We start from the raw sequence: 9223 nt of genomic DNA, 5'->3' as shown, positions 1-9223 counted from the left end.
GAGTCTCGAAATCATTGTTCAGACTGAGTTGTGATATCATTGTCTTGATGCGGCTTACAGATTCAAGGATTTTATCAATTTTTTCGTTCTGAGCCATGTTTACAACTCTCATTGACTGCAAACATTTTATGTAAAATAATTTCATATAAATGTAAAAATATGAAAAGAGTGATAAAAAAATGTTTATACTATATAAATTGTATGACATAATATAAATATAAATTGCAATACTGATTGTCAAATTAAATTACCTCCATGCTAAGGAGGACCTCTTCCACTTTACTAGACAATTCTTCACTTTTATTTAGATCCTTGCTTTGAATAACATCGTCATTGATAACTAGGCCATCCTGTAGAAAGAAAACATAAAAGATTAAATTACTCATAATACATTCTACTAAAAATTAAAAACCGATTACGTCTTACCTTAGCACTAAGAATCGTAGTTCTAATTTGATCACCAAAATCAACTGTGGTAAGATCACAGGCTCCAAAATCAACTGTGGTAAGATCACAGTCTGTAGCCAGTGACATATTCTGCGTATTACATGCATCATTGGGTACTAAATCTTCGTTAGGAGGAATATCGATGATTATTATCAACTGAAGAATATTGTATAAGTAGATTTGGTTGAAAGAAAAATACTTAAAATAATTTGTCAACGTATAGAAAATTAGTCGCATTGAGCACATATATATACACCCAAAAAAGATAACCAAATTTTAATTCTATCTTTTTTAAAAAATTTTAAATTAAGTGAACAATTTTAAAATTTTTTATGATATCTTATCTTTTGATTAAGATCAAATACAAATCAAATTTTATCTTGATTTTTATTTACAATTTAACAAAGTAAATTTTATTAATTCATATGATTATATCTTATCTATAATTATTTTTAAGTAGATAAATACTCAAATAATAATAATAATGAGATTAGATGCATCATTAATAATTAAATAAAAATAGTTTCAAAACTGGTTGATAGGCACTATACGGAATCAAGCCCCCACCAATCGATTGAAATAATAATTATGGATACTTCAATCGATTGCACTTAGAAAACAATCGATTGAACAGTAATTAAGTGTACTTCAATCGATTACAATAACAATATAATCGATTGAATTAATAATTGAGGATAATTCAATCGATTGCATTAACAAACCAATCGATTGAAACAGTAATTAAGTGTAATTCAATCGATTACAATAACAAAACAATCGATTGAATCAGCAATTGAGGATACATCAATCGATTTCACTGCCAAAACAATCGATTGAATCCGTACAAACACCTGATTGCAAGCATTCTTCAATCGATTGGTTTCAAGAACTGATTGCACCTGATTTCATGAAAAAATGTCGACGCTTCTTTAGCTTCCTTAGATAATGAAGACGAAGTTGCAAACTTCTATCTCTCAGCCAACCTCAGACCGCAAGTTTTTCTTACTACTATTATGAGTTACAAGAATCTTATGATGAATTATTTTAAGAATTCACAAAGATGGTCAAATAAGTTGCTTTATCAAAGAAAAAAGTTTTGCAACTTCAAAAAAGATGTTAGACATTTTGAAAAATGAAAATATTATTGGTAAACAAAAATGTGAAGACCATAATTCATCATACGAGTCGTGAAACTCATCTTAAGGATATAGATAAACAAGAAAAAGATTTAGCTAAATTTAATGCATCATCCAAGAGTTTAAATAAATGATGTAGTAAAATCATACGAAGGATAGAGAAGGTCCTACAATTCAAACAAACCTAGTACCTTTAAAAACTCTACATATGAATTATAAAAATGTACAAAAGTCCCACTGAATATTCAAAAACTCTATATGTGAATTAAGTTCCCATATTTACATGTATAGATTAGATGTTTTTTGCTACTTTAACTTCTTTGTATAATAAGAAAGTTAGATTGACATAATACTTTCTTTAAAAACAAAATAAGCTTAAAAAAGTTGCACTATCTAATAAAAGCACAAAAATTTTTTACCATCATGTATGAAAATGGCAGAGTAAAATACTAGCAAAAATGTCAGTGCTATGCTTCATGATTAGCAGAACAAAGTGCAAAGATTGAATTTGATATCAATTTTAGTGTTCACTAAGCATCATGTTGGCACCAACTGTTGCAATAGTAGCAGCATCAAGAAACTTTCACCATGGAAATAACTTGCAAGAACTTGTGCTTCTGTTGGATTTCATGAACCAGTGAGAAAGTTACAATCAATTCCAAAGTAAAATTCATAATATGATTTACAGGGATGAAATCATTTAAAATTGTCAAAATACCCAGTGAACAATAATACCTAAGACTCTCAAAAGTGAAATGACACATTTCATGATACAGTGAAAATAACACCTAGATTTTGTCATTATTGAAAATAGAGCCGCTCTCGAAACGTAATTATCCTAGATTTTTTTGTAACTCACTAACATTAACTCTCATCCAAGCATCAATGGGGATTATAGGATCATGTGGAGTTCTAGATAACAATTTCTTCATGGTCCAGGCCTTGGGATGATGCCCCTTGGGTTTGTGATGCCTAGATTAGTGTATAGAAGATCAATTGCTTCTCCTTGACGATTGATAGCTTCAGTTTTCCTGTCTTGACGCTGCCTCATATCAGCAAATTGCCCCTCCAAATATACTCTCATGCTTCGCAATTCATCCATCAAATCTCGCATTGTTGGCGAAGGAAGGGGTGGTGGTAGGGGTTCCTGTGATTGTGCTTGCACATCAGGGTCTTGTGGTTGTCCTTGGATCTGAGGTTCTTGGGCATCCGGATCTCTTCCCATCTGTCTAAGAGTGCTGTCATCAATCTTGGCTACATTACTCAAGACGACACTTTTCTTTTCACTCAAGTCAATTTCAAGCCAGGTGAAAATCTTGGTCCATTGGCAAGCATATCCTAAACCAATACTTGATTTTCCTTTCTTCATTTCAAGCATATGATGAACCATAAAATAAGGACATTTTATCTCCTTTCCAGCCACCATAGTCCAAAGCACTAGAATATCTTCGTTAAACAAGATTCAATGATTATGTTTTCTTGGAATCAACATGTACGAAAATAAATACATAAGTATACGCTGTTCATTACCCAAACCACTGCAACTTATATTACCTCTAGCATCCATATGTGGATTCTCATACTGTAGACTCTGCAAACCCACCAATCTATTATATTCACCCCCATTCTTCATCTACCGTAATACCTCCAGTAAATTTTGCCCCATGATAAACTAAATTCCATTGTTCAGCTAATTGTTCCAAAGTAAGTCTATAATGCCGTGACCCTAAATCAAACTCGATCAGCAGCATTACCTTCTCACCCTCTTCATCAAGTTTAGGAACAACATAATTTAAAGTACTATAAATAGTCCTTACCAAGTGCGGGTACTAATCATCCTTAGTTTGTACAAAATTAGTCAAGTGTTGTGTTTGCAAAGCATTCCAAACCAAGTTATAATGTCTATCATGAATGAATTCGGCTGTTATGCACCTGGGAGGAACAATTGCCCTTGACTCAAACTTCTCCACATAGTTGTTCAGTGCCTTCGGAGACGGCAGCCACCTTGCCATGTAATGTGATAAAGCAACTAGTCTAGTGGAAGCAGAGCTTTCTTCCTCAACCCTAGCTCTTTTGGCGTTCTTATTTCTGGCTATTTTGGGGATATTGATTTGGTGGGTTTTGTAAGGATTTAGATGAGGATTAATAATATGTATGTAGTTTGGAGTGGATGTTGGTGAGATTGGAGAAGAAGAGAGAAGCTTTCTGGATTTTAGAGAGAGGAGAGAGGTGCAGAAATGGTGTATGTTATGATGTTTTAAAACGGGGAGAGAGTGAATACGCATGGTTTGGGTTTAATAGATAGCAAATTTCAAATTTCAATCGATTGGATTACATTACCAATCGATTGAATGCAGAGAAAAACACATTTACATTACATCCCAATCGATTGAATTCTCATACCAATCGATTGAATTGGAAGTCACGTACAAACTTCAATCGATTGAGTAACACAACCAATCGATTGAATTGTGAGACCTCAAGTTACTTTGAAGCTTTCAATCGATTGGGTAGCACAACCAATCGATTGAATTTGACAAATCCATATTGTTTTGATGAATTCAATCGATTGGGTAACACAACCAATCGATTGAATTGTGAGACCTCAGATTGTTTTGAAGCATTCAATCGATTGGGTAGTATAAGCAATCGATTGAATTATTAAAAACTCACATTTTAGTCATCGTTCAATCGATTGATTTTTGCGAAAACCATGCTGCCTTGCAATTTTCAGTCGATTGTTTTGTGATAACAACTTGTAGTCCAATCGATTGAGTTATGGGAAACCTGAAATTCAATTGATTGTTTTGATAATCCAATCGATTGATTTTCAAAGAAACACGATTTCACAGTCCTGGACGAACGTCACGGATCAAATATAATCTTTTAATCGATTGGAATAGTCAAAAAGTTTATTACAATCAATGGAAGATCTAATTCGTTATTGTTTTTGTTTTATATTGTTAATAAACATAATAGATTAATGATAAAATAATAATTTATAAAATAAAAAATAGTTTTTATGATTAAATAAAATATATGAGGTTAATTTGTAATTCAAATTAGATAAGGACTATTTATCAGTTATTAAAAAACTTAAAAAACATGTTTTGTTTTGGGACCATTTAATGGTCCAAATGTTTTGGGACCATCGAATTCTTAGCTTTGCTTGTATTTATTGAAAGCTATTTTTAATTTGATTTATCGAACATAAATGTTATAATTTTTAAAAAACCATCTTTTAAAAGTTAACTTTTATAAGCTACATTTTGAAGAGTAAAAAGTTTACTAAACTAAGTTTATATGTGGCTATTTTATACCGAACTTTAGAAATTTGTCTTTTTTGTTATTTAAATTTTTTATTTTTTATTTGTTTTTAATTTTAGAATCGATATTAGAGCACCATTATAATTTTAATTCTGACAAAAACATAAAATAAAATTTCAACAAATCAATATATTTATAATTCACGATAAATAAATTGAAAATTTATATATATTTTCGAATATTTACAAATAATTTCATGCACAAATGCACAGTTAAGCTTTAAAAAATCTCAATCCTCTATTAATTTTTGTCCAGAAAAATTTGGCAAGATATTGAATATTATTTTTGGATCTCTTAAAGCATGACACCTAGGCCTAATTCAAAAAAGAGTAATCGGGAGTAAGTTGGACACGTAACTCCCGCCTTGTTTTGGTATCAATGAGAGTGTTCCAGTGTTCGTGGCGGATTGGTCAATCAATCAATCATTAATCATCCTTCCAAAAAAGAGGGACTAAAATGAAATTCTCGTGAGGATCCTTAAAAATAAAAACTTGTGGGGAAATTGTGACTATCATTCAGCTTTTACCATCTGCTGGTGGTGGTGGTGGCGGTGATTCATAGAAAAGAGAATATGACGATCACTATGCACTCGACGCCGGGGAGCTCAGGGTACCTTGATTTGTACCCGGAGCGGAAGATGTCATTCTTCAAGAACCCTTTCATTCTCGGGCTCGCTGCCGTCGCCGGCATCGGCGGACTCCTCTTCGGTTACGACACTGGTGTCATATCAGGAGCTCTTCTCTATATCAAAGATGATTTCGAGCAAGTCAGAAACAGTAGTTTCCTACAGGTACGCTACGGTATGCAGAAACCGTGCATTGAAAATTGAAATTGAATCATCCTAATTGCTGGAGCCTGGAGGTATCATAAATGAGCGGGGCGCGCGAGTTCGAGCCGACGGGACAAGTCAAAATTTGAAAAAACGACGACGTATTTTAAACGAGTCAAATAAATGCCAAATCACTTAACTCATCCGAGTTAATAAATTGGATGGGTCAATTTGTTTAACTCGTTTTTTTAAAGTTTTTTAACTTGATATAAAAAAAAAGAAGCTAATTAACAAAGAAGAGATTTTGCATAGTAAAGAGAGTTCATATACCTAAAGAAAGAAAAACTAGTGAGATGCGTCAATTTATAGCTAGACCTGAATTTGTTTAACTTGGAGGTATAGAAGCATAGCTAAATTGACTCGCTTCTAAAGTTGTAGTGATTTTAGGGGCTCAACTCGCTCAATTTACGAGCAATCCGAGCCTACTGGCAAGTTACCACTTGTTGCTCTAATTGATGGAGTTTTCAGGAAACAATTGTGAGCATGGCAATTGCTGGCGCAATAGTTGGAGCAGCGGTAGGTGGTTGGACGAACGATTTCTTTGGTCGAAAGAAGGCCACCTCTTTGCTGACGTCATCTTTGCTCTTGGAGCCATTCTCATGGCTGCTGCGCCTGATCCTTACGTTCTCATACTCGGACGTCTTCTCGTTGGCTTGGGTGTTGGTGTTGCTTCTGTCACTGCTCCTGTCTACATTGCAGAAGCATCGCCATCTGAAATAAGAGGATCTTTGGTAAGCACAAATGTGCTTATGATCACTGCTGGACAGTTTCTTTCCTACCTTGTCAACCTTGCTTTTACAGAGGTATCATAATTTACTTACCTGATTCTAAATGAAATGTAAATGCAATTCAAATGCCAAATTAGGAAGTTTGTTAATTAGTTATTCAGTTCAGTTAGACAGCTGGCAGCTGAGCTGTTAGAACTGTTAGTTAGTTATTTAACTAACCTGCTGATCATCAGTGTAAAGTCTAACATGTAATTAGTGTGATTTTGCCGTTATCTTTTAATCAATGAGAACCAATCGGTGATGCTATTTTACAAATGCTATGTTTACTTTTGGCTATTAATTCACATTCTTCATTGATCAGGTTCCAGGAACATGGCGATGGATGCTCGGAGTATCAGGTGTGCCAGCAGTTGTTCAGTTTGTTTGCATGCTCTTTCTTCCCGAATCCCCAAGATGGCTATTTATAAAGGTACACAATTGCTTTGAGAGTTGTGTTAAAAATGCTACTTTCGAAAGCTCCTTGTTTAGGAAAGCATCTTGAGATTTTGCTTTCATGTACAGAATAGGAAAAATGAAGCAGTTGATGTGCTTTCTAAGATCTATGATCTTGCTCGCTTAGAGGATGAAGTTGATTTCCTCACAGCTCAATCGGAGCAAGACCGCCAGAAAAGGAATAATGTCAAATTCTGGCATGTTTTTCGATCAAAGGAAATCAGATTGGCTTTCCTTGTTGGAGGAGGACTTCTGGTAATAAAATGTTAATGAGGATACAATTCTTGCAAAACAATGAAACATAATTTTCTTGTAGTAGAAAGACATACATGAACTCATGAATGCTCTTGCCATTTAATATGTTAACTAGAATAATCTGCTTTGCTAAACATGTTTTGAATTATTTAGAAACTGCGTCAAGTTTGAAAGCAGCTCATAGGAAATCAGAGGCTCGTTCTAACTTTTTGGGTTGCTCTGAAACATAATTATGTACTTGAAATTACCTAGTCATGTGATCATGGCTTGCTGCTTACATCACGGGCATTATATCAAATTGATTTTTTTTTTTTGCATGGTGTTTGAAATGAGTGTTTATAACCTTTCATTTCAGGAGCTGATATTCTATTGAATAGAAATAAGGGAATGTTTCTGATGAATATCTCTCGTGCTAAATCTTCTGATTTCTGTTGACTTAATTTCACTTGAGTTTTGAGACGTACATAAAAGAAATTAGGAGTTAAGTGTTAAATCTTTTCATTTCAGCTTTCATTCGTATTACCTGTTTCAGTCTGAAATGCCGTGTAATTTGTTGGCTGTGATTTCTTGTTTAAACTCATAAAAGAAAACCGCCCTATTTGGCATTAGTTTCCGACTCTGCATTTAAATGTAAGCAACATCAGTTTGTTCTCACAGAATGCTCCAATGGTTGTGCAGTTTTTTCAGCAATTCACAGGTATAAATACAGTCATGTACTACAGCCCAACAATTGTCCAAATGGCAGGCTTCCATGCCAATCAGTTGGCTCTACTGCTGTCCCTCATCGTTGCCGGCATGAACGCTGCTGGAACAGTGCTTGGCATTTACCTCATCGACCACGCAGGTCGAAAAAAATTGGCTCTTTGCAGCTTAGCAGGAGTAATAGTATCTGTAGTCCTATTGGCCCTTGCATTCTTTAAGCAGTCAACATCTTCAAGTGAGGTGTATGGATGGATTGCAGTTGTGGGTTTAGCCCTCTACATTGGATTTTTCTCACCAGGAATGGGGCCTGTGCCTTGGACCGTGAACTCGGAGATATACCCTGAAGAATATAGAGGAGTGTGTGGCGGCATGTCGGCTACTGTTTGCTGGGTGTCTAACTTGATTGTGTCAGAGACCTTCCTCTCCATTGCTGATGGTATAGGGATCGCTTCCACATTCTTGATTCTTGGTGGCATAGCGGTGGTTGCGTTTCTGTTTGTGATTCTGTATGTTCCAGAGACCAAGGGATTGACATTTGATGAAGTAGAAGTGATATGGAAGGAGAGGGCTTGGGGCAAGAATCCCAATCCAAACACACAAAGACTTCTTGAGGAGGGAAGTCACTCCTAGGTTCATATATCAATTCATCCACCCAAGCATTTCTCAGAGGGCACTTATATTAGTTGAATTAGTATTTTCTGCATTAGCCTCTTCACTCACACGCCCATATGCATGTGGTGCATATGCTATGGTGATTATACTCTGCTGGCTACGATGCTTTATATATATGGTGCATATGCTATCTTGCCTATATTATGGTCGTTATAGTGGTTACAATGTTTTAAAAAATGTTGCTAAAATCAAAGTAATCCTTCATTATTATTCAACAACGTCTTTTAATATAAAAAATAAAATAAAAAAATTTATCAAAATATTAAAAAATATATGACTTTAATTTTAATAACACTTTTATAATCCCTATAAACACATTGTGTGTTTGTTGGAGTAAATCCCCATAGTGGTCCCAGAGATTGACACCGTGCATCAAAATCGTCCCTGAAATTCTAATTGCACCAATTATGTCCCTGAGATTGAAAAAATTGCACCATAGTAGTCCCTGACCCGTTTTTCGTTAACGACGCGTTAACGTGGCTTAATGACGTGGACCTTTAGTGACACGTGTCACCTCATGGTTTGGCCATGTATCACATCATGATGATGTGTCGGTCAACGACACGTGGCATGCTGACATGGATATATATGCCACATGTCACAATGCTATTTTGCCACGTGTCAGATTATGCCAC

General features: G+C 34.9%; 1 pseudogene; it reads left to right on the top strand.

Annotated features, from left to right (window-relative positions):
• The first annotated feature begins 5340 nt into the window (after positions 1–5340).
• LOC112715293 (inositol transporter 1-like) lies at positions 5341–8727 on the top strand (annotated as a pseudogene).
• Positions 8728–9223: the final 496 nt, after the last annotated feature.

The sequence above is a fragment of the Arachis hypogaea genome, chromosome 10, assembly GCF_003086295.3.
Source record: "Arachis hypogaea cultivar Tifrunner chromosome 10, arahy.Tifrunner.gnm2.J5K5, whole genome shotgun sequence".
NCBI lineage: Eukaryota > Viridiplantae > Streptophyta > Magnoliopsida > Fabales > Fabaceae > Arachis > Arachis hypogaea.
Note: the sequence above shows the minus strand (reverse complement) of the source record. Positions and strands in the feature narration are given on the sequence as shown.